The following is a 24,667-nucleotide window of genomic DNA, read 5'->3' on the forward strand; positions in this document are numbered from 1 at the left end:
CACAGACAGCTAAAGAGAGAGAGAGAGAGAGAATGCTGTCAACCACTGCACCTCACATGTACTGTGTAGTCAGTCGTGTTATTGCACTAATACTATAGCCAGATCCAAGGCTAAATACATGTTTGAGATGTTGCCAACGGCGTGGTCCTTCTTAATTGTCCAGTTACATACAGTACAGTAAAATGTGCTATATTTCAACATCTGGTCATGGTGAGTCGAAACGGAAATTCTGTTTCTTTTGTGTGTATCAGTCCTTGCGTAAATGTGGTGTTCCCTGTGTATGTCCAACTTTCTCTCATTGTGTCATCATGGGTCAGTGTCAGTGTTGACCAGTCCAGCAGTGACTACACAGTGTTGTGTTGTCAGAGTGTAGTGCTCTGCTCCAGATTGGGCTTAGCCCAGGTCACAGCTACTGAGTCGAGGTGACAGGAACACGAGTCATGCGTTACAGAGGAAGGAGTAGGACAACCCAAAACCAGCCGTCAGTCTAGTGTGTGTGTGTGTGTGTGTGTGTAGTCTTACATGTAACAAGCTGCTTCTCTTATGTGGTACATCGGTAACATTAGCAGCATACATACATCCTGTTGGGTTATTTTCATAGAGTGTCTTATTGAAGTGCTGCTGGCTTTACTGTGCCTCTGTGTCTCAGGCCTCAGTTCCTCAGGGGAAGAGACTGTACAGAGTGAATGGAGCAGCTAGCTTAGTCTAATATTATGTTCTGTTTACATCGGACATACAGACCCAGGCAGAGAACACAATATGAAACCGCTCATAGAAGGAGAGTGGTGTGGAATATAAAGGGCTGTACAATGCCCAGCCTGAAAATACCATAGAGTACCGTCTGTTGGTCTGTTTTATTTGTCCATCTTTTACTGAAGACGCACCTGCCTGGGATCCATCAGACAACATAAGACTTTAATGACCTATGGAAACCTGATCATGACATGTACACAGATGGACAGGCCAGCTCGCAAATATGCAATTGTATGGACATGCAATCAAACACACACACACACACAGCCAATAAAAACATGATGTACAACAGACAGGTGCTACCTAGCCTTTAACAATGGGATGCGGACAAGTCATCAAAACCACTATTGAAATCTAAATCCTCACACAAATAAACCATATAGTACTGCCATATACATTCACAACAACATGTCTGTAACACAAACTTTTGAAATAGACTCAACCATTTAATTACAGGGCAAAGTATGCTATGGAGAAAAGAGCTGGTTTTAACGTAGAAATATAATTACTACCACTACTTTCTAGACCGGCAGCCATAATGAGTGTACCCATAAGAGTGAACCAACAAGTTCAGCGTACAATGTCTCGTTTACGTTCTAGTTATTCTGTGTCTATGGGTATAACCTTTTTTTGTGGGGGAGGGGGGGGGGCTCTTTTAAAGCCTACAGTAGGAGTAGTGCTTTAGATTCACTCCGTAGTTAAATATTTGGTTTGTGTGACTGTGAATAAGGTATTAGTACAGTAGTAGTAAACAGTGCATTGCAGTTTACAGCAATTAAATCCTGGCAAACTATAGTATACTCTAGTCTATTTTATCTGCCTTGTTAAAAGCGATGCCTAGAATAAGAATGAGAGATTGTCTGGTTCTGTTGTCGGAGTTGTAAGATGTCAGAGTTTTCTTAATCTTTCTTTTAAAGATGTTCTTTAAAGGTGCAATATGCAGAAATTGCTCCGCCAGTTCCTGGTTGCTAAATTTGGAATAGTTTGCCTAATTCCAGTTTATGTGACAGAACAAGCTATGTATAGTATAGTGCATTGTACCATCTAAACCGCTGTGAAATATCTTTTCAATAAACAAACATTTTGTATTTTTAGCTGTTTGAAGCTGGTGTACAATGATTCAAAAACTAAACTTAAGAACGGGAAGCATAGGAATAGCGCACATAGAACAGATCTGCCGCTTCTTAAACTTGCTTTCAATTAGAATGGCAGATCTATAACTCTCATTTCTGAATTTGGTCATGTCGCCCAAAAGGTTACATATTGCAACTTTAAACATTTTAAGGCATCCCTGGCAGTTTGACCTTATCTGACCTGAAAGCATCTGTCAGTCTGATGGTATCTTTGTGACAGTTAACAGAGCATTGGCCTGGACCAGACACATGTGAGTCTGTCAAATACATCTTAAATGTCATTACGCTTTATCCATCTCTGCATTGCCTATATTTAAAGGTCATGATGTTGTTTATGGACCACTTTTGCCATTGGACGGCTGGAGTGTGTGTAATGAGTTTGACACACACACATTAGTTTCGTGTTCTATACAGTGACGGAGGCCGTCATATTTTTTTATCAAGCTCAGCACATCCCAGCATCAGACCAGGAGAAATAGTGGCCTATCTCTAAATAAATAAAGACCTCCAACTCTCCAGTCTAAAATATTCATAATGAAAATCGAGCAAGGGTTACTAAACTACATTTACCATTCCCCCTGCACCAGAAGAGATGAGCTAGCATTATGATCCAGTGCTGAAGACATGTTAGGATGTTTCCACTCAACAGTGGTGAGAGATGGAGGTAGCTTAGAAGACAGAAAGACAAAGAGAGAGAAAGAATCGAATGAAACGCACAGATTTTTCCTTTCTTAGCTAGAGGGAGAGGTGGGAGGCTGATGGTGGATGGAGAGACAGAGAGGAGGGGGGAAGCTGTGGTTGATGGACAGAATAGACACAGATAGAGGACAGTGCTGATGTAGGCACATAAGAGTTGAAGAAACAGAGGAGGTGCTGACTGACAGACATTCAGTGGGAGGACACTGTGTGGGCCTTTACAGTGACAGAGAACCACTGTTCACTAAGCATACCACACACACACACACACACACACACACACACACACACACACACACACACACACAGAGAGAGAGAGAGACAGAATAGAGAAAAAGAAAGGGAGAGCATGGTGAATGGATGAAGAGAGAAAAGATGATAAATCACCAGGCAGATGTGTAGGGTCAAACTGATAGCTGACATTGGTGGAAAAAATTACCCAATTGTCATACTTCAGTAAAAGTAAAAATGGTAAAAGTGAAAGTCACCCAGTAAAATACTACTTGAGTAAAATTCTAAAAGTATTTGGTTGTAAATATACTTAAGTATCAAAAGTAAATGGAATAGCTAAAATATATTTAAGTATCAAAAGTAAAAGTACAAGTATAAATCATTTCAAATTCCTTATAAGCAAACCAGATGGCCACATTTTTTAGTTTTTATTTATTTACATGTTGTTTTGAGGTTATCATTTTCTTCATTTGGTGAGGACAGTCAGTCAGGCATCACAACCACTATCTTTTTCTTTCATTCTCTCTCTCTCGCTCTCTCACTCTCTCTCTTTCTCTCTCTCTCTCGCTCTCTCTCTTTCTCTCTCGCTCTTTCTCTCTCTCTCCCGCTCTCTCTTTTCTCTCTCTCTCTCTTTCTCTCTCAACCCCCTCTCTTTTCTCTCTCTCTCTCTCTTGCTATCTCTCTCTCGCTCTCTCTCTTTCTCTCTCTCGCTCTCGCTCTCTCACTCTCTCTCTTTCTCTCTCTCACCCCCTCTCGCTCTCGCTCTCTCACTCTCTCTCTTTCTCTCTCTCACCCCCTCTCTCTTTTCTCTCTCTCTCTCTCTCTTTCTCTCTCTCTATATTTTCTTCTCTCATTTTCAACATCATTACTGTAACCGCGGAAGACTATTTCAGAGTGCTGGCTTTTGGTCTCTCCTTGTGGAGGGAAATTATACAGACATATTTCATTCACCCTACATACCATATACCATACCATGTCATTTAGATCATATGTCAGATGATATGTCTTTATCTTTCTGACGTGGCTGGATGTGGAAGTTTCCTGCCACAACACGGGCTGAGCCTTCATGATGTACTCAAGGTCAATTAGAGATCGAAGGGAAATATATGGCTCTGGGGAAATGCATCCATATGCACACACATAAACACACACATAAATGCACAAATACACACATACATACACGCACTCTCAAACAAGGAGCAGTACACACACACACACACACACACACAGGAGGTAACCCTCCGCAACTGCAGGGCGAAGTCAGTGGGCAGGAAAATGTAGCGGATTTTACATTAATTCTAATCAGAAGCCCATCTGAGTGTTTCCAATTATGTCCAATTATTCACCCTCTGACTTCATAAGGCTCTGACTGAGAGAGAAAATACAGAATCATTACCCAACCACAAGGACACACAACACACACACACACACACACACACACACACACACACACACACACACACACACACACACACACACACACACACACACACAGTGTTGGCAGGAAGGACATCAAGCTGCATTGTGTTCCGGGCACATTGGACATCAGGGTCAATAATGTCTTCATCCTCTCCAAGCCTCACTAACCTCAGTGAAAAGAAAGTGTGTGAATGTTTGTGTGTATCTGTGTGTGTGCATGCGTGCATGTGTGTGCATGCATGTGCGTGTGTGTGCGTGTGTGCGTGTGTGCGCGTGTGTGCGTGTGTGTGTGTGTGTGTGTGTGTGTGTGTGTGTGTGTGTGTGTGTGTGTGTGTGTGTGTGTGTGTGTGAGCCCTGAATGTGTCGAACAAACAGAGGGGCCTCACATTCATATCTCACAGTTTGACTTTCTGCTGCGTTAGCTCATTAACTGATCTGACGGTACAACAGAGTGTGTGTTCATGTCTTTGTTCACGTCTGTGTGAGCATTAGCGTATGTAAGCAAAGCATATGTGGGTGGTACATGGTTGACAAGCAATTAACATCTATGTGCGTGAATGTGTGAGAGAGATAGAGACAGGGAAAAGAAAGCATTCATATTTGAGACTGTGTGTGAGTGTGTGTGGAGAACTACTGACTAAGTTCAAGCATGCGGTAAGCAATGTGGGTCTGAGAGCTCGTTAACAGAGACTGTTCCCTCTGCTCCCCCACTGTCTCCCAGTCCTCTTGAACCTACGCGGCATTGCATATTCATGTAGTCACACTGCACAGTGGTCTCAACACTGAACCAGTACGCAGCATGAAACAACCTTAAGACGGCAATACTTATCAGCCTAAAATAACATTTAGCAATGCTTGTGCTCATTCATACCTCTTAGTTCTCTACCTGAAACCTATTTCTGATTAGCCAGTTTCCTACTGGCCATACCATTCACCATTCATTTGATAGTCCACTTACTTATGCAGTCATAACAGTGTAGCTATATGTAATCTTGACAAGGTTTACATAGATACTAGTTGGTATTTATGTGTACAGTACAGGGTAGCCTACACTACAGTACCAACTTCAACACAGCTGAAAGTTTCCTTAGTAAGTGACACCTGAAACTCTACCCCAATAGAGAGATTACGAGTGACGGTCTGATGGACAGAGATAAAAAAAAAAATGTAATTGAAATACTGTACAAGGACTTTATCAACTATCATCAATCTGCCACTTACCCAAAAGCATCCTGTAGTACCCTTCCACTCTCCCCCCTTCAATTCCAGTTTAGATGCTCTGCTTACGGTTCCTCACTCCCGATCTATGACGTTTATCCTCTTTCTCCGAAATGCTAGCTATTCTTTTCTTCTCACTTATTCGTCGCATCAATCGATGGAGAGGAATGACTTTTAAACGATGGAAGAATTGTCAAAAATCCTAAAGTCTGCACTCTTCTCTATCTCTCTACCACTCTGTCTGTCTCAGTCTGTCCTCTCCAGGTGAGGGTCTTCAGAAGCAGGGTCTGGCTGTTGCAATTATGTGGCGTTGCTGTTGAATGCAGTTGAAAGGTGATGCTATAGGAGCATCACAGCCATCCAAACCTCAGTATGAACCACCACAGTATTCTCCAATGCAGTGTTTACTGCAGTGTATCCCCTGTGATGGTTTCACTTCAGCAGCAGCAACATTAGAGAATTCCCTCTGACAGAACCTCTCTTCAGTGGAAAAACCTCTGCACTGTAGCAAGCCTGTGAAACACTGGCAGCCTCTCTCTCTCTCTCCCTCCCTCTCCCTCTCCCTCTCTCTCTCTCTCTCTCTCTACCTCTCTCTCTCTCTCTCTCCCTCTCTCTCTACCTCTCTCTCTACCTCTCTCTCTCTCTCTCTCTCTCTCTCTCTCTCTCCCTCTCTTTCTCTGTCGCAGTCTCTCTCCCTCTCTGTCTCTGTCTCTCCCTCTCTTTGTCTCTCTCTCTCTCTCTCCCTCTCTTTCTCTGTCTCTGTCTCTGTCTTTGTCTCTCCCTCTCCCTCTCTCTGTTTTTTGGGGTTGGGTAAAACCTAAAGGCACCTTACATACCTGTGCTCTGATTGGTGGAGGCCTGGGCCAATCAGAGCAGCCAGTTCATAGCACTTTCTGGGGGTGTTAGAATCAGGAGGCAGACGTTAGCTCGAGTGATAATGCCGCTGTCACTTTTGCTCTCCCCCCTCTCTGTTTCCCTCTCCCCCCTATCTTCCCTCTTTCCTCTGTTTCTACCATCAGTGGATCTCTCTCTTTCGCTCTTTCTCTCTCTTTTGCTCTATTTAAGGGTTTTTAATCTTCCCTCTTACCCTCTGTGTCTGACAGCACAGTATCATATAATAGTCCGAATTTTCTCAGAGTTTCCCATTTCGAATACTTATTTCTTACTTTGTGTGTGTGTGTGTGTTCATTTTAGTGTTCATTTTCACACTTTTGCGGTGTCTTTATGCATCCACTCTGAGGGAATTTCATACTGTGTGAAATTGTTAAAAGGTTTCTGTAACTCTATACCGAGTAGAAAACTAACACTGGCTGTGTGAAATTCACTCTACACTGGAGTGAACTAATAGGCATTTCACACTCGCTGTAGTGAACTAATTAGTATTTCACTCTACTTTGTATTGAAATAAAATGCACTCACTCTACTGTGTGGTGAATAATCACACAATTTCATGCTACAGTGGAGTGAAATATAATGAAATGGTTTATGGTGTAAAGCCTAAGTTCCACATTCCCCAGGGTGCCTTTTCTTTTTGAGGCAATTGTGGACTTACCACCCATAACTTTATTTGTTAGTGACACAGACATGGTTGTTTAATTTTCTCTTTTAATTTTACCAAGTGAGTTCCTAGGCGAATGTTATCATTAAAATGAAACTCTATGACAATATACATTGCATATATCATAAGGCCTTTGATGGCCTAGTTTTTACCTAACTCAGTGGTGTTAGGAAAGTCCTGGTTTACAGTCCACATCAGACCTGCAAGTCACATTATGCTGGCTTGCAAAGTAATGTGTAATTCCTATTGGAATCCAGACAGTTAGGATATCCAACCATTTTGTATTCACCCATAACCCCCATTCAGAATGACTGTCGGGATAGTGGAACTTGATTAAGGTGACTACCTAAAACATTTAAACTGCAACAACAATTTCAGTAACAGGTGCAATAAATCTAACTAACTGATTGGATTCATTTAGGAAAAAGTATGTCATTAATCATTCTGTGGTTACCACGGCAATGTGAGGTAGCCTAGGCAGAGAGCTCTTTAAATATTGTATATATTTTATTGTTTATATGTGTTGTTGTTTTTTACTTTATTGAATCAACTTTTTTTGTTTTTGATAACTTGTTAATAGATGAACTGAAATATCTGGTGGTGTTCCACGGAATTGCAGGACTGATAATGGCAGGTCAGTTTATATTTCGCTTGGCTAGCTAATATGATCTGAATGATGCTCAACAGCATTGGCTTTTTAGCCTCCTGCCCCAGTTCCTAGAGGGAAGTGTACTGCGGCGTGAGGGGAGGCAGAGGCTCGCTTCATCTAGGGCTTTTCTGTACAACTGCTGAGGTGTGGTGGTCTTACTGGCGCTTTTACAGTCGCCTAAGCATCGCCCAGGTGGGTGCTACATTTCAGTAGTGGATGATCTAGCCTACCAATGGAGGAGGAGCTGTGACTACCGAAGACGACGAGGTGCCCATTGAGGAACATCTGTCTGTCAGATGTCTCTACCTTCCTGCCTGGCTCTACAATCTATGCTCCCTCCTCTCAAGATACATTATTTTATATTTGTTTTGTTAAACTGATTTTGGTTTATTTTGTTTTTAAAGCAACTTTGATGTTCTACTTGGAATGAAAAGAGTATATAAAATATATATGTATTATTATTTTATCTTTGTGTAGCATAAGATTAATCAATCAATGTACACACAAATACACAGATATGAAAAACAATCCTAAAAAATCTACATGCAGTAGAGCATGCTGGGAAATATGATAATGCTGGGTGTGGTTTTTACCCTCCACAGTGTAAAACAATAACTCTGGTTATTAACAGCAACAATAGGGGTTATTGTATACCGCTGAGTGTTATTTTCACTCGAACAGAGTGAATTTAACTTCTGAATCAAGACTAGAAATGTAACACTGAAAAATCAACCCTGGACAATTTGCTGTGTAGTCATACTGAATGTACATGTAGCGTAGTAGAATTGTGTAGACAGAACAATGGAAAGAAAAGAGAGGTAGAGATGGGATGGTGAATGACAGCTTGAAAGGCTGGTGGAGGGGATGGACGGAGGGGAGGTGAGATTGAGATAAATGCAAACTGATGAGGGATTAAGGGATAAGGTGGAACTGGTATGGCAGAATTAAAGAAGAGGTTGACAGCGGTGTGACAGGCAGAGGTGCTGGAGATTCATTCCTCTCTATAATTATTGTTCTCTTATGGGAAATAATGACATCAATGTCCTGTCGTCATCAAGTAAATTATAAAATTTACGGCATTGTAATACATGCACACCCATTGTGTTCAATCAACCATTTACTTACAAACAATGTTCCCAAATCCCTCACGAATCTGCCATCTGACCCCTATTGTGATTCAGCATGGAGTAGTCCATCTCTGAGTCAGACCCTTTCTCACTTTGATGTGGCCAAAACGCATCAGTAAAAAATGTCTATAGTCTATAGTGTGTGTGTGTGTGTGTGTGTGTGTGTGTGTGTGTGTGTGTGTGTGTGTGTGTGTGTGTGTGTGTGTGTGTGTGTGTGTGTGTGTGTGTGTGTGTGTGTGTGTGTGTGTGTGTGTGTGTGTGTGTGTGTGTGTGTGTGTGTGTGTGTGTGTGTGTGTGTCTGTGTGTGTGTCTGTGTCTGTGGAGGCTATAGGGTTTCCTTATTAGTAGAGTCAGTTTGAATAATGCAGGTAGGGTTGTTGTTGTGGCCAATGGTCCAGGTGCTAATGGAGCTGTCTCTGGGCCGAGGGACAGACACTGTACGACTTTAATGGATGTCACCATGAGAGCCTGAAACCATACCTCTGGGCTCAGGTGACAAAGCAGGGAGATTTTTTTTGTGTGTTTGTACTGTGTGTGTGTGTGCATATCTGTGTGTGTGTGTGGTTTCACAGGAGTTTTAAGTAGGTCTGTGGCGGTCAAAACATATTCTCAGCAGGTTATTGTCATGCAAAAGACTGCCGGCCTCACGGTAATTTACCATTAATTAACATAAATATGTTTATCACCTCCACACATACAAGCCAGATACAAGCTGTTGACGTGTGCCTTTGGAACATCAAGATTAAAAAATTTCTAATAAGGGTCTCCCGAGTGGTACAGCCATCTATGGCACTGAATAGCAGTGCTAGAGGCATCACTACAGACCTGGGTTCGATCCCTAGCTGTATCACAACTGTCCGGGTTAGGGGAGGGTTTGGCTGGGGGGGGCTTTACTTGGCTCGTCGTGTTCTAGCAACTCCTTGTTGCGGGCCAGGTGCCTGCAGGCTGACCTTGGTCGTCAGTTGAACAGTGTTTCCTCCGACACATTGGTGCTTCTGGGCTAAGTGGGCGGCTGTTAAGAAGCTTGGTTTGGCGGGTCATGTTTCGGAGAACGTATGACTCTACCTTCGCCTCCCGAGCCCGTTGGGGAGTTGCAGCAATGACACACAAACGAAAACGGGGAGGAAAAAGGGGGTAAAATACAAAAAAGATATAATAGTAAATAAAATAATAGTAATAATAAATACATGAAAAATGTCTAATAAATCTATGTAATATATACCATCACAATAAATCTATTATTTATTTAGGCAGGTAAAAAAAAAAAAAACATGATATAAAGAAAATGTATTTCAGAAGAACAGAATATGACTTGGCTTACTGCATTGCGCCATGCCATAGGCTACAGACTTGTTCAATAAGCAGACAAGATATGCTTATAAACTGTAAGTCCCGTGCATATATTTTATATTATATAGTGGCTATGTTGAGAGTAAAAGTGATCATTTGAAACAGGTCCTATAAACTAGATTTAGAGTTATTTGGCAGGTTTAGTTGAGAATGATAAAAACCTTAGAATGTCTTAGAAATCAAAACATATATGGGCTACATAATATAACTATAGACTATTGATGATTTGAGAAAGTCGCAAAAAAAAGCTTGTGCTCTGTTCCTTAACTCAGCTTTCACATGGGATTGCATATAGAAATGTCTGGATTTATAACAAAATAACAATTATTTCACTCCACACATCAACCACTGTTTCAGGAGCATGCACCCTCTCGCTGCATGACAAGTGATATTCCTGTGGCTAAAGGTAATACAGTGGGGCAAAAAAGTCTTTAGTCAGCCAACAATTGTGCAAGTTCTCCCACTTAAAAAGATGAGAGAGGCCTGTAATTTTCATCATAGGTACACTTCAACTATGACAGACAGAATGAGAAAAAAATCCAGAAAATCACATTGTTAGGATTTTTTATGAATTTATTTGCAAATTATGGTGGAAAATAAGTATTTGGTCACCTTCAAACAAGCAAGATTTCTGGCTCTCACAGATCTGTAACTTCTTCTTTAAGAGGCTCCTCTGTCCTCCACTCGTTACTTGTATTAATGGCACCTGGTTGAACTTGCTATCAGTATAAAAGACACCTGTCCACAACCTCAAATAGTCACACTCCAAACTCCACTATGGCCAAGACCAAAGAGCTGTCAAAGGACACCAGAAACAAAATTGTAGACCTGCACCAGGCTGGGAAGACTGAATCTGCAATAGGTAAGCAGCTTGGTTTGAAGAAATCAACTGTGGGAGCAATTATTAGGAAATGGAAGACATACAAGACCACTGAAAATCTCCCTCGATCTGGGGCCCCACGCAAGATATCACCCCGTGGGGTCAAAATGATCACAAGAACGGTGAGCAAAAATCCCAGAACCACACGGGGGGACCTAGTGAATGACCTGCAGAGAGCTGGGACCAAAGTAACAAAGCCTACCATCAGTAACACACTACGCCGCCAGGGACTCAAATCCTGCAGTGCCAGACGTGTCCCCCTGCTTAAACCAGTACATGTCCAGGCCCGTCTGAAGTTTGCTAGAGAGTATTTGGATGATCCAGAAGAAGATTGGGAGAATGTCATATGGTCAGATGAAACCAAAATATAACGAGTATGGTAAAAACTCAACTCGTTGTGTTTGGAGGACAAAGAATGCTGACAAGGATCCCAAACACATCGCCCGGGCAATGATGGAGTGGCTTCGTAAGAAGCATTTCAAGGTCCTGGAGTGGCCTAGCCAGTCTCCAGATCTCAACCCCATAGAAAATCTTTGGAGGGAGTTGAAAGTCTGTGTTCCCAAAACATCACTGCTCTAGAGGAGATCTGCATGGAGGAATGGGCCAAAATACCAGCAACAGTGTGTGAAAACCTTGTGAAGACTTACAGAAAACGTTGGACGTCTGTCCTTGTCAACAAAGGGTATGTAACAAAGTATTGAGATAAACTTTTGTTATTGACCAAATACTTATTTTCCACCACAATTTGCAAATAAATAAATTAAAAATCCTACAATGTGATTTTCTGGATTTTCTTTTCTCATTTTGTCTGTCATAGTTGAAGTGTACCTATGATGAAAATTACAGGCCTCTCTCATCTTTTTAAGTGGGAGAACTTGCACAATTGGTGGCTGACTAAATACTTTTTTTGCCCCACTGTATGTCAGCCTTTTAATGATGGAAATATACAAAATGCCCTATTACTACACTATTCAAAATCAAATACAAATGATCTATAAGTGTAGACTAAATGAGTAAGACGCCCCGCACAGTCAATGAACCAACAGCACAGACTAGGCCTATACGTTTTCTCCCAGACTCGTGGATAGAAAGGTTGGAGTAGCATAAGGTAACCAGTCCATTCAGTATGCATAATAATAAAGTCCACACTCGAAGGCCATTACTAGAATTAGTTTAATTTTGGAGTATAGGCTAGACCGATTACGTACTTAATTAAGACTTAATTAAATCAGTTTTTTAAATGTTTTTTTTGTGTGTAATATGCGTTAGGCTATGTATTATATATCTGCACAATCATTATTTTAAGAACGTTTTTTTGTTGTTCGTGCTTGGGTTCATCAAAATCAAATCAAATCAAACCAAATGTATTTGTCACATACACATGGTTAGCAGATGTTAATGCGAGAGTAGCGAAATGCTTGTGCTTCTAGTTCCGACAATGCAGTAATAACCAACGAGTAATCTAACTAACAATTCCAAAACAACTACCTTATACACACAAGTGTAAAGGGATAAAGAATATGTACATAAAGATATATGAATGAGTGATGGTACAGAGCGGCATAGGCAAGATGCAGTAGATGGTATCGAGTACAGTATATACATATGAGATGAGTAATGTAGGGTATGTAAACAAAGTGGCATAGTTTAAAGTTGCTAGTGATACATGTATTACATAAAGATGCAGTAGATGATATAGAGTACAGTATATACGTATACATATGAGATGAATAATGTAGGGTATGTAAACATTATATTAAGTAGCATTGTTTAAAGTGGCTAGTAATATATTTTACATCAATTCCCATTATTAAAGTGGCTGGAGTTGAGTCAGTGTGTTGGCAGCAGCCACTCAATGTTAGTGGTGGCTGTTTAACAGTCTTATGGTCTTGAGATAGAAGCTGTTTTTCAGTCTCTCGGTCCCAGCTTTGATGCACCTGTACTGACCTCGCCTTCTGGATGATAGCGGGGTGAACAGGCAGTGGCTCGGGTGGTTGTTGTCCTTGATGATCTTTATGGCCTTCCTGTGACATCGGGTGATGTAGGTGTCCTGGAGGGCAGGTAGTTTGCCCCCGGTGATGCGTTGTGCAGACCTCACTACCCGCTGGAGAGCCTTACGGTTGTGGGCGGAGCAGTTGCCGTACCAGGCGGTGATACAGCCCGACAGGATGCTCTCGATTGTGCATCTGTAGATGTTTGTGAGTGCTTTTGGTGACAAGCCAAATTTCTTCAGCCTCCTGAGGTTGAAGAGGCGCTGCTGCGCCTTCTTCACGATAATGTCCGTGTGGGTGGACCAATTCAGTTTGTCTGTGATGTGTACGCCGAGGAACTTAAAACTTACTACCCTCTCCACTACTGTCCCATTGATGTGGATAGCGGGGTGTTCCCTCTGCTGTTTCCTGAAGTCCACAATCATCTCCTTAGTTTTGTTGATGTTGAGTGTGAGGTTATTTTCCTGACACCACAATCCGTCCGAGGGCCCTCACCTCCTCCCTGTAGGCTGCCTCGTCGTTGTTGGTAATCAAGCCTACCACTGTAGTGTCGTCCACCAACTTGATGATTGAGTTAGAGGCGTGCAGTACAGGAGATGGCTAAGAACGCACCCTTGTGTGGCCCCAGTGTTGAGGATCAGCGGGGTGGAGATGTTGTTACCTACCCTCACCACCTGGGGGCGGCCCATCAGGAAGTCCAGTACCCAGTTGCACAGGGCGGGGTCGAGACCCAGGGTCTCGAGCTTGATGACGAGTTTGGAGGGTACTATGGTGTTAAATGCTGAGCTGTAGTCGATGAACAGCATTCTCACATAGGTATTCCTCTTGTCCAGATGGGTTAGGGCAGTGTGCAGTGTGGTTGAGATTGCATCGTCTGTGGACCTATTTGGGCGGTAAGCAAATTGGATTGGGTCTAGGGTGTCAGGTAGGGTGGAGGTGATATGGTCCTTGACTAGTCTCTCAAAGCACTTCATGATGATGGAAGTGAGTGCTACGGGGGGCGGTAGTCGTTTAGCTCAGTTACCTTAGCTTTCTTGGGAACAGGAACAATGGTGGCCCTCTTGAAGCATGTGGGAACAGCAGACTGGGATAAGGATTGATTGAATATGTCCGTAAACACACCAGCCAGCTGGTCTGCGCATGCTCTGAGGGCGCGGCTGGGGATGCCGTCTGGGCCTGCAGCCTTGCGAGGGTTAACACGTTTAAATGTTTTACTCACCTCGGCTGCAGTGAAGGAGAGTCCGCATGTTTTGGTTGCGGGCTGTGTCAGTGGCACTGTATTGTCCTCAAAGCGAGCAAAAAAAGTTATTTAGTCTGCCTGGGAGCAAGACATCCTGGTCCGTGATGGGGCTGGTTTTCTTTTTGTAATCCGTGATTGACCGTAGACCCTGCCACATACCTCTTGTGTCTGAGCCGTTGAATTGCGATTCTACTTTGTCTCTATACTGATGCTTAGCTTGTTTGATTGCCTTGTATTCGGTCATGTTTCCGGTCACCTTGCCCGGATTAAAAGCAGTGGTTCACGCTTTCAGTTTCACGCGAATGCTGCCATCAATCCACGGTTTCTGGTTTGGGAATGTTTTTATCGTTCCTATGGGAACGACATCTTCAACGCACGTTCTAATGAACTCGCTCACCGAATCAGCGTATTCGTCAATGTTGTTGTTTGACGCAATACGAAACATATCCCAGTCTGCGTGATGGAAGCAGTCTTGGAGTGTGGAATCAGATTGGTCGGACCAGCATTGAACAGACCTCAACACGGGAGCTTCTTGTTTTAGCTTCTGTCTGTAGGCAGGGAGCAACAAAATGGAGTCGTGGTCAGCTTTTCCGAAAGGAGGGCGGGGGAGGGCCTTATATGCGTTGTGGAAGTTAGAATAGCAATGATCCAAGGTTTTACCAGACCTGGTTGCGCAATCGATATGCTGATACAATTTAGGGAGTCTTGTTTTCAGATTAGCCTTGTTCAAATCCCCAGCTACAATGAATGCAGCCTCAGGATATGTGGTTTCCAGTTTGCAAAGAGTCAAATAAAGTTTGTTCAGAGCCATCGATGTGTCTGCTTGGGGGGGAATATATACAGCTGTGATTATAATCGAAGAGAATTCCCTTGGTAGATAATGTAGGCTTATAGGCTTATGGGTATGCATAAACTCTAATACGCGAATGGGTGTTTTTAATTAATTGAATTAATCTTAGAAAGCGCTGTCCATTTTGTTGTGTTAGGCTTTGTAACAACATTAACAATGCCCATGTTTTCCACTCAGTTTCAACTTGTTGTTGAACTTATTTTTTCAAATTGATGATCACAGTGAGGTGTTCTAACAGCACAATACTGTTTGGATGATAATGGTTTGATGTGATTGTTGATTTCATTTGCGTTGATGTCAGTCAGAGTGGTTAGAGAGACAATAGAGAGTACCAGGCCATTAGGACCTGATGGATGTTAGCAAGATGGGTACTACCAACGCATGTCCAGAGTTCACAAAAAGAGATTACCATGACTTTCACGTGGAATTTGACTGTGGTCATGACTCGTGACTGCCGGTGTGGCGCTAAGATTGTCACTGCTACAGCCCTAGTTTTAAGATCGGTGAGAGTGAGAAGTGAGGACTTGGGGTTTTCCGCTGTAAAATAATAAATAGGTTTCAAAAATAGCGACGCGTTGGAGTATCTAGACCACAGCCTGAATGACTATCTCAGTCCAAAACGTTGTAAATTAAGTACATCTTGTGTCTTTGGTTTCATATAAAGTCATCTAGAGTTGTTCAGGATTACCCAATTAAACCTTTGAAAATGTGTTATTGGATGCCTTGATATGGTTATCTATGTGTGCGTTACTCTTTTTCCCATTAGCCTCTCTTTTTACTATCCCTCTCTCCTCACCATATCCCTCTCTCCTCACCATATCCCTCTCTCCTCACCATATCCCTCTCTCCTCACTATATCCCTCTCTCCTCACCATATCCCTCTCTCCTCACCATATCCCTCTCTCCTCACCATATCCCTCTCTCCTCACCATATCCCTCTCTCCTCACTATATCTCACTATATCCCTCTCTCCTCACCATATCTCCTCACTATATCCCTCTCTCCTCACCATATCCCTCTCTCCTCACCATATCCCTCTCTCCTCACCATATCCCTCTCTCCTATATCCCTCTATATCCCTCTCTCCTCACTATATCCCTCTCTCCTCATCCCTCTCTCCTCCATATCCCTCTCTCCTCACCATATCCCTCTCTCTCACTCACTATATCCCTCTCTCCTCACCATATCCCTCTCTCCTCACTATATCCCTCTCTCCTCACTATATCCCCCTCTCTCCTCACTATATCCCTCTCTCCTCACCATATCCCTCTCTCCTCACTCCTATATCCCTCTCTCCTCACCATATCACCCTCTCTCCTCCCTCTCTCTCACCTCACCATATCCCTCTCTCCTCACTATATCCCTCTCTCCTCACTATATCCCTCTCTCCTCACCATATCCCTCTCTCCTCACCATATCCCTCCCTCTCTCCTCACCATATCCCTCTCTCCTCACTATATCCCTCTCTCCTCACTATATCCCCTCTCTCCTCACTATATCCCTCTCTCCTCACCATATCCCTCCCTCTCCTCACCATATCCCTCTCTCCTCACTATATCCCATATCCCTCTCCTCACCATATCCCTCTCTCCTCATCCCTCTCTCCTCACCATATCCCTCTCTCCTCACTATATCCCTCTCTCCTCACCATATCCCTCTCTCCTCACTATATCCCTCTCTCCTCACCATATCCCTCTCTCCTCACCATATCCCTCTCTCCTCACCATATCCCCTCTCTCCTCACCATATCCCTCTCTCCTCACCATATCCCTCTCTCCTCACCATATCCCTCTCTCCTCACTATCCCTCTCTCCTCACCATCCCTCTCTCCTCACTATATCCCTCTCTCCTCACTATATCCCTCTCTCCTCACCATATCCCTCTCTCCTCACCATATCCCTCTCCTCACCATATCCCTCTCTCCTCACCATATCCCTCTCTCCTCACCATATCCCTCTCTCCTCATATCCCTCTCTCCTCCATATCCCTCTCTCCTCACTATATCCCTCCCTCTCTCTCCCTCACTATATCCCATATCCCTCTCCTCACTATATCCCTCTCTCCTCACCATATCCCTCTCTCCTCACTATATCCCTCTCTCCTCACCATATCCCTCTCTCCTCACTATATCCCTCTCTCCTCATCCCTCTCTCCTCATATTCCTCTCTCCTCACCTATATCCCTCTCTCCTCACCATATCCCCCTCTCATATCCCTCACTCACCATATCCCTCTCTCCTCACTATATCCCTCTCTCCTCACTATATCCCTCTCTCCTCACCATATCCCTCTCTCCTCACCATATCCCTCTCTCCTCACCATATCCCTCTCTCCTCACCATATCCCTCTCTCCTCACCATATCCCTCTCTCCTCACTATATCCCTCTCTCCTCACCATATCCCTCTCTCCTCACCATATCCCTCTCTCCTCACCATATCCCTCTCTCCTCACCATATCCCTCTCTCCTCACTATATCCCTCTCTCCGATTGCAGTGATAAAAGCCATAACCACGTGGACAAGCTTGTTAAACTCTAATTTTATCCCTGGTCGTAAACAGATGGTTCAGAAGAGCCGGACCAAATCTTAATCAAGACCTCATCTGACAACTAAAGCAACCTGGACTCAGGGGTTGACCTAACATAGTAAACGAAAATCCAGGACACTCAAATTAGTATGATATGTTATGTTGGGTATGGTATGTATTAATTTGTGGATGTCCATTATCCATTTCGTATGATTTGTTAAGAATTACAATTCAAATGATATGTTATGAATTACAATTTGCATGATACACTACATGACCTTAAGTATGTAGACACCTGCTTGTCGAACGTCTCGTTCCAAAATCATGGGCATTAATATGGAGTTGGTTCCCCTTTTGCTGCTTCAAAAGCCTCCACTCTTCTGGGAAGGCTTTCAACTAGATGTTTGCTATGGGGACTTGCTTCCATTCAGCCAAAATCATTATTGAGGTCGGGCACTGATGTTTGGTGATTAGGCCTGGCTCACAGTCGGCGTTCCAATTCATCCCAAAGGTGTTCAATGGGGTTGAGGACAGGCCTTTGTGCAGGCCAGTCAATTTCTTCCACACCAATCTCGACAAACCATTTCTGTATGGACCTCGCTTTGTGCACCGGGACACTGTCATGCTGAAACAGGAAAGGGCCTTCCCCAAACTGTTGCCACAAAGTTGGAAGCACAGAATCGTATAGAATGTCATTGAATGCTGTCACATTAAGATTTCCCTTCACTGGAACTAAGAGGCCTAGCCCGAACCATGAAAAACAGCCACAGACCATTATTCCCCCTCCATCAAACTTTACCGTTGGCACTATGCATTCGGCCAGGTAACATTAGCTAGGCTAGGGGTTAAGGTTAGGGTTAGGGTTAGGGGAAGGGAGACCAAAAGTAGTAAGTAGTTGCAAGGTTTCTAATTTGCCAAAATGCTAAAGTTGTCCTTGAGACATTCGCGTTATACAGCCACCAATCCAACCCAACCAAACACCCACATTTTTGCCTTTTGTAACCATACCAAACTTAACATATCATACTAATTTGAGTGTCCGGTACTTTTGTTTACTATGACGTCTAGTCTATGAGACCAGGCTGACTAAAGACGTGTAATACAAGTGAACTATCTCCCAAGGCCTGACAACTCCACCACATGTCTTTGATCCAGAATGAGCCAGACCAAAGCTAATGCAACATAAGTCCATCATAGCAATGCCTTTGAACAATACTCTGTCTGACCCACTAAGAATGCCATCAGTGCAATGGGGTTAATACACCGAGTAGGTATTATGAGCAGTGATAGGGCTACGCACCACACCTCAAGTCTAGTGCCACACACACTTGACCCTTATTTTACCAAGTCAGATGACATATATATTTTACAGCAACGACCTGGGGTTAGTGTGGGGATGATTAGGTCGCTGGGGATGCTCCCGAATGGCGCAGTGGTCTAAGGCACGAGATCTCAGTGCAAGAGGCGTCATTACAGTCCCTGGCTCGAATCCAGATTGTATCACATCCGGCCGTGATTGGGAGTCCCATAGGGCGGTGCACAATTGACCCAGTGTTACCCGGTTTTGGTCAGGGTAGGCCATCATTGTAAATAAGAATTTCTTCTTAACTGACTTGGCTAGTTAAATAAAGGTTAAATCATTTTATGTTTTTGAAATGTGGCCATGATTGTATGAGTACCAGATTGGGAATTTAGCCAGGACATCAGAGTTAACACCCCTACAATAATTGCCATGGGATCTTTAGTGACCAGAGAGAGTCAGAACTCCTGTTTTAACATCCCAATCTGAAAGACAGCACCCATGCATGACAATGTACCTTTCACTGCACTGGGATCTATTGAGACTAGAGGGAAGTGTGCCCCCTACTGGACCTCCCGCACCACTTTCAACATAATCTGGTCTCCCATCCAGGGACCAATCCTGCTTAGCTTCAAGAAGAAAGCCAGCAGTGGGATGCAGGGGGGTACACACACAGCATACACACTCATCAACAAACTCACATACATACTGTATTTAAAACAAATATGCATACATCGATTCTTAGTTGAATACATTCTTGCATACAACACTGCTTCAGCCTATATGCCAACTATCACCATGGGAACAGCCCTGAGATCACCCTGATGATCCTGTGACCCGGTAGGTGTGTGAAGCAGGTTCATGTCCCAATCTTCCCTCTATACACCATAGCACCTCGCCTCTTATAGAGTAGTAAGCTATTTTTATTGGTTAATCTTTTTTGTAGGCGAGTGTTAAATAACCGTTCGCTGTAGAGTTTACTCCCCCCTAGTGGTGTGTTTAGACCAGTGTCAGGCTTCTGTGTCACCATGGCACCCCCAGCCCATTTCCTGGGTTATAATAAGAGACAGACAGACAGAGAGACAGGAGGTTTAAATAGGTGTGACCAGATGGAGACCTGAAGTCACTGTACGTAAATACAGACACAGAGAGCTAAACATATCTGCCTACTGTCCACACACAGTAAATAACACAGGACTAGGACATAACTTCCAAATGACATACCCACATGATGTACTGTGGCATGGGCTTAGCCTGCTCTAAGAGAATGGCGAAACTGTTTAGAACTGCTTGTTCTGCTGAGCACTGTACAAGTGACTGTTCAAATGAAATCAAACCAGATATTTACACACATCAGAAATGTACTTTCAGCTGGTGACACATATTGATATTTTGCTATGCTACAGACATGACATTAAAGTAGTTAGCCATACATCTACAGTTTAAGGTGCATTACATAGGCTTATATGCACAATTATAAGTCACTTCCCATCTTCTGTATCTATTGCTCCCTCTCATAGACAAAACACACTGTAATTTCTGCTTTCACACAGGCATGTTACGTCTCCCTGCACAGTAAGCAGTGCTCTCAGAGCTCCTGCTGTGTAGAATGATAACACCAAGTGTCAACAATACTACAGCCAATGCCATCAGAGTATATTGTGTAGATAGTGTTGGTAAGGCCACAACTTGGGGTTATTGTTATACAGGTGAACACAGTTCTTGACTAGGGTCGGTATACACCAGAACTGAGTTCCGGCACCTAATTATAAACAGTACCTGCACCCAAAATGTGTACCGGTACCTATTTCAGTCCAAGTCAAGAGCTGGGTGTACGGACTGGTGATTCAGCCATTCCAAAAGGAGCCTTGTGTGGCTTCTACAGTAGGTTCTCCTAATTTGCTGTGAATGAGACTACGCTTAATTATGCTATCTCTTTCTCACACATTCTCTCTCCAATGTATCCCACTCCTTATGCCAAATCTACACATATTGCAGGTGTTCTTGTAGGTGTAGCGAAATGCTTGTGTAAAAAAACAAGTGTTTTTGTCATGTCCCTGTGAACCACAGAATCCTCTTCTCCCTGACTTGTTGTTAAGGGATGTGTTTCTTAGGTCTATAAGGTGGTCTATCCAAAACAGGTCTATCTCTGTCCGCCTCATCCCCCTCTCTTTACTTTTCTCCCTGCTTCTCTCAATGTGGTGATGAATGTAGAGTCTGCTAGAGAAAGGTGAGAATGAAGGCAGGTGTATTGTGGAAGTTCAGCCATAAAGGGTTGCCTATGTCTCATCAAAGATTGACATTCTCAGAAATCACACACAAACAAGCATGCACGAACACACACACAGTCGCACAGTCGCACACACACACACACACACACACACACTAACACTCTACTGTGTAAAACACACACCCGTGAGAAGGCCTGCCACAGTTACCAGACACTTTGAAAAATGACTCACTGCTCACAGATATCTCTCACTCTTGATTCTATAGACTATAATATGTGCCATAGCTATAGATTTGACCCCATAGCCTCATACATTATGTCAAATTTAAATATTATATTCGCTTACCCATACTGTCACAGACAGGCTGTTGCCTGGACCATATTCCTCCAATACAAACTGCCAGACCACATATTGTTAAGTGTCAGTATATTGGTGAATGTACATCTGACAAATAACTGTGTCAGTATATTGGTGAATGTAGTATTGACAAATAACTGTGTCAGTATTGTGGTGAATGTAGTATTGACAAATAACTGTTTCAGTATTGTGGTGAATGTAGTATTGACAAATAACTGTCTCAGTATTGTGGTGAATGTACTGTACTATTAAAAAATGACTGTGTCACTTTTTGGTGAATGTAGTATTGAGTTATAACAGTGTCAGTATTGTGGTGAATGTAGTTTCGACAAATAACTGTCTCAGTATTGTGGTGAATGTAGTTTTGACAAATAACTTTCTCAGTATTGTGGTGAATGTAGTATTTCAGTAACTTCAGGGGATAGTCAGAACAGCCATTCATTAAGGCAATCTAACCACAGTACCACACTTGGAATTGTTTTTAACTTACCAAGGCTAGGGTCATTACTGTATTTTACACTAAATAGTCTAACAGACCTTAGAAAATGTGACATCATAAAAGTTTTTAGGTAACGCTTGAACTCCTCGCCATAACATTTTATTACATGTCGTAAAGCTTCATAGCATATGTCATAACTTGTCATAACTTGACAAATATAAATTATGGCAATGCTATGACATGTTATGACATGTGTTGTGACATATTGGGATATTTTCTAGCCTTATGGCACTGATAATATTATGCAGTAAACGAAGATGAGTGCATAATAGTGTCAATATTTCCAATATTGAAGTGTTCTTACCTGAGCCCCACATTGGCAGCTCCTCTCCTCCTTGGTTGAATGGATCTAGTACTTCAAAATTGTACAGATTTCCCAGAATTAACCGGTATAAATGAGGAGAGAAAATGTTGTCCTCTTGTTCACAGAGGGATGAGAGAGAAGGAGCGAATCCAAGCAGATCCTATAGAATCGCACGTAACTGTAGGAGAACATATGAATCACAATACTACAGAGAGCTTACCACATAAAAACAAACACACTCAGAGTGAGTGAGAGAGAAAGGGTGAGTGAGAGAGAGATGAGAGAGACGTAGAGTGTACGCAGCCACGTGCCCACAGTAAAGCAGAGATCAAACACCAGGCTTATTCACACTCTCTCTCCCTCTCTTACCCTCACACTCTCTCTCTCTCTCTTACCCTCACACTCTCTCTCCCTCTCTTACCCTCACACTCTCTCTCCCTCTCTTACCCTCACACTCTCTCTCCCTATTTCTGTCTCGCACTCGTTTTGCCGTAACTCTATTCACTTACATTTTCTTTTCCTCCCCTCTCTTACTCCCTCCCCTCTTTTTTACTCTCTCTCTCTCTCTCTCTCTCTCTCACGGCTTCCTTTCCTTTACTGTCACTATTTTTCCTCCTCTCTCTCTTCATACCTTCCTTGCTTCCCCACCCCCGGAGAGAGAACGGAACAAGTGCACAAGATTCCAGCAGCTAATTCTGCTTCTTAAGACAGGGAACTTAATATGTGAGGACAACTGTGAGGACGGAGGGAGAGCAAGTGAGGAGGGGGGAGGGAGGGCGGAATGAGGGAGCAGGGACAGAATGAAGGATGGCAAATTCAAAGAAGAGAAGTGGATAGAGGGAAGGAGAGGGGGAGTTAAAACTAAGAGTCATTGAAATTAGGGAGAGCGAAAGAGGAAGGGAGAAAGGAAGAGAGGGAGAGGATTTGGAGATAGAAAGAGAGAGAGAGAGAGAGAGAGAGAGAGAGAGAGAGAGAGAGAGAGAGAGGGTGTTGAGGGAGCGAGGGAAGTGAGATTGACAGATGAAAGCATAACACAGGGAGAGGAGTGTTTGTTTTGTTTGACTTAGAGATGAATTCACACACTAGTTTTAACTGCCTCCCAAATGAGCTCCTATGTCAGCCACACTAAAAGTTGTGAATGGCTGTGGCTCCATCGGGACCTGTGCATCATAACTAGACTTTACCAACATCCATCGTCACTGTAATTAATTGAACACACCATGGCGAGAGAAGAGGTAATACAAGTACCAGTCCATCTCAATGTCTCCTCTATGGCATCTAAGATTGTCATCTAAGCTTATAAAACTCCCCTAGATAATTTCTTGCACCCACTACCTTAGACTAAAACAGAAGAGTATTTTTAACACTTTCACACCCTGATCTGCTCATCATTTGCACTATTCCTTTTTGGATGTTATTTTTATGGAATGGTCTGCCTATCCATGTGAGAGATGCAGACTCGGTCTCAACCTTTAAGTCGCTATTGACGACTCATCTCTTCAGTGGGTCATAAGATTGAGTGTAGTCTGGCCCCGGAGAGTGAAGGTGAACGGAAAGGCACTGGAGCACGAACCACCCTTGCTGTCTCTGCTTGGCCGGTTCCCCTCTTTCCACTGGGATTCTCTGCCTTCCATGCCGTCTCTGCCTTCCATGCTGTCCCTATGATGCCCCCCCTTGGGTTCGTGCCGTGGGGGAGATCTTCGTGGGCTATTCTCAGCCTTGTCTCAGGATTGTAAGTTGGTGGTTGAAGATATCCCTCTAGTGGTGTGGAGGCGGTGCTTTGGCAATGTGGGTGGGGTTATATCCTACCTGTTTGTCCCTGTCCGGGGGTAGAGTCGGATGTGGCCACAGTGTCTCCCAATCCCTCCTGTCTCAGCCTCCAGTATTTATGCTGCAATAGTTTGTGTCGGGGTGCTAGGGTCAGTCTGTTTTATCTGGTGTGTTTCTCCTGTCTTATCTGGTGTCCTGTGTGAATTTAAGTATGCTCTCTCTAATTCTCTCTTTCTCTTTATCTCTCTCTTTTTCTTTCTTTCTTTTTTTTCTCTCTTTCTTTCTTTCTTTCTTTCTTTCTTTCTTTCTCTCGGAGGACATGAGCCCTAGGACCATGCCTCAGGACTACCTGGCCTGATGGCTTCGTGCTGTCCCCAGTCCACCTGGTCGTGCTGCTGCTCCAGTTTAAACTGTTCTGCCTGCGGCTATGGAACCCTGACCTGTTTACCGGACGTGCTGTTTTCAACTCTCTAGAGACAGCAGGAGCAGTAGAGATACTCTGAATGATCGGCTATGAAAAGCCAACTGACATTTACTCCTGAGGTGCTGACCTGTTGCACCCTATACAACCACTGTGATTATTATT

The 24,667-nt window shown here is 43.3% G+C and overlaps 1 pseudogene; it reads right to left on the minus strand.

Moving 5' to 3' along the window:
* Window positions 1-22,951, minus strand: part of LOC115143714 (zinc finger protein 385A-like) — an 83,723-nt pseudogene extending 60,772 nt beyond the window's left edge.
* Between the last annotated feature and the right edge of the window lie 1,716 nt (window positions 22,952-24,667).

The sequence above is a fragment of the Oncorhynchus nerka genome, linkage group LG15 (assembly GCF_034236695.1).
Source record: "Oncorhynchus nerka isolate Pitt River linkage group LG15, Oner_Uvic_2.0, whole genome shotgun sequence".
Classification (NCBI taxonomy): domain Eukaryota; kingdom Metazoa; phylum Chordata; class Actinopteri; order Salmoniformes; family Salmonidae; genus Oncorhynchus; species Oncorhynchus nerka.